This window comes from Haemaphysalis longicornis, unplaced genomic scaffold (assembly GCF_048455015.1).
Source record: "Haemaphysalis longicornis isolate Haplotype H1 unplaced genomic scaffold, Haemaphysalis longicornis Haplotype H1 scaffold_1, whole genome shotgun sequence".
NCBI classification, from domain to species: Eukaryota; Metazoa; Arthropoda; class Arachnida; order Ixodida; family Ixodidae; genus Haemaphysalis; species Haemaphysalis longicornis.
In genome coordinates this window covers 459,739,276-459,743,719 of record NW_027526203.1, presented here as the reverse complement: position 1 = coordinate 459,743,719, position 4,444 = coordinate 459,739,276, and the positions used below count along the sequence as shown (strand labels likewise).

The window sequence follows — 4,444 nt, the reverse complement described above, 5'->3', positions numbered from 1 at the left end:
AGCCCTCCACTACGGCGCGCCTCATCGCCCGCGTTGCGTCGGCGCGTTAAACCCTACAATCAATCAATCAGACTGGGGGGTGCCTAAATGAACGCCTGAGGCAGCACCGAGGAACCTTAGGCTCGGGCACGGGAAGAAATTTAGCTTTGCATGTTAAAGATTGCCAGAATCGTGCCCCACGCTAGCACTATCGGTCGTGGGAAAACGAGACGTGAGCGCGAACTGCTACAAGCGTATCTAATAAGAAAAAATAAACAGAGTTGCCTTAGTGATCCTTCGGTTGTTATCACAAAAGGAATTTGAATTCTCATCTTTGTAGTTCAGCTCTTCACGTTGTTCAAAAGTGTGCGCGCGCGCAGGTTTTGGCGTATAAATGTGATGTGTTTCTGCCGAATAAACCAGTTGTTAGTCCAGCGGTGTTGTGTGTGTGCCTCCTCCTCTTGTCCGGCGTTCTGCTCGCTGGTTACCCCTTTTCTGAACATTATGAACCAACTAGCCCAGCAATTCACTCTCTTGAACCTTAACATAAATACCCAAGAAAGTGGAGGGGAAAATCGACCCGCGGTAGCGTAGTGGTCATCGCACCAGATGCGTATTCTGGAGGTCGTGGGTTCGAATCCCACCCGGCGGGCATTTTTCCTCCACTTTCTTTATGTATTTCCAAATTTCTTATCTGTTTCAATGACCTACCACATCCTGCCCTTGGCTTTCCGAGGTTTTCTTGACTGCCAATCCTTATTTCCGTCTTCATTCAACGAGCCCCTCATTTCCCATTCTGATTCGCTACACACACACACACATGTATATGTATATGTATATATTGTAAGGCGCGCCAGGAGTCTTGGGGAACGTCTTTATTATGCGAGGCTTGTCCTACGTGACAGGGAGTGAGACCCAGAGAACAACCAAAACGGGCGTTGATGATGATAGACAACTGATGACGATGATGAAACATGTTTGCATGTGGAAGACAGGCCTCCGGAGTACGAGTCCACTGGCGCATACCCTTCTGGTAGTACTTGGCACATAGCGTTTGTGTACAACTACCCGGGGATTGTCCGGACGCATATTACTCTGGTGTCGGGACGCTAACCAGCGCTTACAATATATATATATATATATATATATATAGACAGAAAATAAGGGTTCACAGAGCCCCTCATTTCCCATTTTCTGATTCGCTATATATATATATATATATATATATATATATATATATATATATATATATATATATATATATATATATATATATATATATATATATATATATATATATATATATATAGGACAGAAAATAAGGGTTGGCAGTCTAGAAAACCGCAGAAAGCAAAGGGGAGGTTGTGGTGGGTCATAGAAAGAGATGACGAATTTTTTGAGTCGAAAAGAAAGTGGTGAAAAAAAAGAATATATATATATATATATATATATATATATATATATATATATATATATATATATATATATATATATATATATATATATATATATATATATATATATATATATATATTGTAACGAGGAAGACTTGCCACCATCGACGTAACGCTATCAGCGCAGCTACACAGCCGTGAAGTTGGAAGAACAGCCAGCGGAGCGTATTACCTCCTGCTACCTGCATCATCATCATGGCAAGACTCAAGATCATCATCACCAGTTTGTTGTCTCGAGAGCTGAGCGCGCACGGCAGAACCCCTTCGGACTCAGCTGAGCCTCTCTGCGTTTCAACGCCTTGCTGCCGTCCTGCCAATAAACCTCCCCATAATTTTGGTGGAGTGTGCGGATTCCATCCTCGTCCCGCTCCTCAGTTGCACCCCGTGTTCCCGCAAGCCTGGAACTCCGGAGTCGCACCTTGCCTTCTACCGCTGAGTCAGCCATGCCTAGCGACGCCCGAAACACGACATCGCCTTCACCATCGGCTGTCATCTGCTCCGGGGTGATCCGCGAGCGTGACCCGGCGATGTTCACTGGCGCAGACGACCAGGACATTGAAGATTGGCTTTCGACTTACGAGAGGGTAAGCGCGCACAATAAGTGGGACGATGCTATGAAGCTAAATAACGTGAGTTTTTCTTTGAGGGGACTTGCCGAAAAATGGTATCACAACCACCCAGAGGATCGCGCAACCTGGACCGAATTCAAAACGAACTTTTCGGCCGTATTTGACCGGCCAGCGGTTAGCAGGGTTTGAGAGAGCGAGCTCAAAAGGCCGGAGAGAACTTTACCAGCTACATCGAGGATGTGGTCGACCTTTGCAGGCGCGTGGATCCCTCCATGCCTGAGCAAGACACCATCAAACATATACTGAAGGGAATAGATGAGGATGCGTTCCAGATGCTGCTGGCAAAAAACCCTCAAAGCGTCAGAGACGTGATCAGCTTGCTACAAAGTTATGACGAGCTACGGAGGCAACGTCGCCTCACTCGTCGCCACCCTGTGGAGCGTGAGGAGCCGCTCTGCGGCCTGGCAGTCGACGACAACCCCTTGCTACTGAACCGCATCAAGGAGCTTGTTCGGGAAGAGGTGGCGCGGCAGATCTCTCTCCTGCCTTGTACATCCCTGCCATCGTCATCGGTACCAGATCCTTGCTTGTCGTCGCCGCTACGTCGAATAATTAGGGAAGAAGTCGCCGAAGTCTTGCCGACCACGCCGGCTGCTCCCCAGCCGTTGCCTGTAGCGGCGCCACTATACGCTGAGGTAGCGACACGGCAGGCTCCTCCTACCGCTTACGTGCCTCTACGCCGCCCGCAGCCGCCGACCTATCTTCCTCCGGCTTCCTTGGCACCGCTCCACAGCAACCCATGGCGCACGCCCGACAACCGGCCCATCTGCTTCGCCTGTCGTATTCCCGGTCACGTTGCGCGTTTCTGCCGCCGCCGAGTTTCCTCCTTCACTGACGCCTACCGAGCTCCTGCGCACCCTGTCTACACGCCGAATCTGTCGAACGACCACGTACCAATGGAGCCGTCGCGTTCTATTTTCTTCTGTCGACTCTGAACTTTCAGCTCCGCAGCGTGATCGCCTCATTTGTCTACTTAACCGGTTCCGCAACTCCTTCGACTGTGAGCAAACTTCTTTGGGCCGCTCTTCCACCGTCAGCCACAACATTGAAACGGGGTCCCACTCGCCGTTACGGCAACGACCATACCGCGTGTCGGCCGCTGAACGTCGGGTTATAGAAGAACAAGTCGACGACATGCTTCATCGAGGTGTTATACGCCCTTCAAACAGCCCATGGGCGTCACCCGTTGTCCTTGTTAAGAAGAAAGATGGCTCCATCCGATTCTGTGTCGATTACCGTCGTTTGAACAAGATCACTCGCAAAGACGTATACCCTCTGCCCCGCATCGATGACGCTCTCGACTCCTTGCAAGGTGCTGAGTTTTTCTCTTCATTGGATTTGCGATCTGGGTATTGGCAGGTCCCTATGGCAGACGCTGATCGTCCCAAGACCGCCTTCGTCACCCCTGACGGGTTGTACGAATTCAACGTGATGCCGTTTGGACTCTGCAATGCTCCCGCTACCTTTGAGCGAATGATGGACACTATACTACGAGGACTCAAATGGAAAATATGTCTATGCTACTTAGACGACATCGTTGTGTTTTCCCCCGACTTTGACACACACCTCGAGCGCCTGGAACAAGTATTGAAATGCCTGAACGATGCCGGCCTTCAACTCAATCTTAAGAAATGTCATTTTGCTGCCCGGAAGCTCACTATTTTGGGTCATGTAGTCTCAAAGGATGGCGTTCTCCCTGATCCAGCTAAACTTCAAGCTGTTGCTGCGTTTCCCAAACCGACCAGCATGAAAGAACTACGAAGTTTTATTGGACTGTGTTCTTATTTCCGTCGATTTGTCCCTAACTTTGCCGCTGTCATATCACCATTAACCAAGCTTCTTAGCGGAGACAAAGACATTTCTGCTTGGTCACCGACATGCGATGAGGCGTTTTCCACGTTACGCTGCCTCTTGACCTCTCCACCCATTCTCCGGCACTTCGACCCACGTGCGCCGACGGAAATTCATACCGATGCCAGTGGTGTCGGCTTGGGCGCTGTGCTTGCGCAGCGAAAAGCAGGCTTTGACGAGTATGTCGTCGCTTACGCAAGCCGTACTCTTACTAAGCCGGAATCCAACTACTCCGTCACGGAGAAAGAGTGCCTAGCCATCGTATGGGCCATCGACAAATTTCGCCCCTACTTATACGGTCGCCAATTCGATGTCGTGACGGACCATCATGCTCTTTGTTGGCTGTCTTCGTTGAAAGACCCATCCGGACGACTTGGGCGTTGGGCTCTTCGGCTCCAGGAATACGATATCCGCGTGATATACCGCTCTGGCCGCAAGCATGCCGATGCCGATGCGCTATCTCGCTCACCTGTCACTTTCGCGTCTGCATCTCTCGACGCTGCAGACAGTGTTGGCGAGCCCCTTCCTTTT

At 49.8% G+C, this 4,444-nt stretch overlaps 1 non-coding gene across 1 annotated transcript; it reads left to right on the top strand.

The window, feature by feature from the left end:
- Positions 1-558: 558 nt before the first annotated feature.
- On the top strand, positions 559-632 carry Trnat-cgu (transfer RNA threonine (anticodon CGU)). Its single transcript has one exon. It is a non-coding gene; the product is annotated as a tRNA-Thr (tRNA).
- Positions 633-4,444: the final 3,812 nt, after the last annotated feature.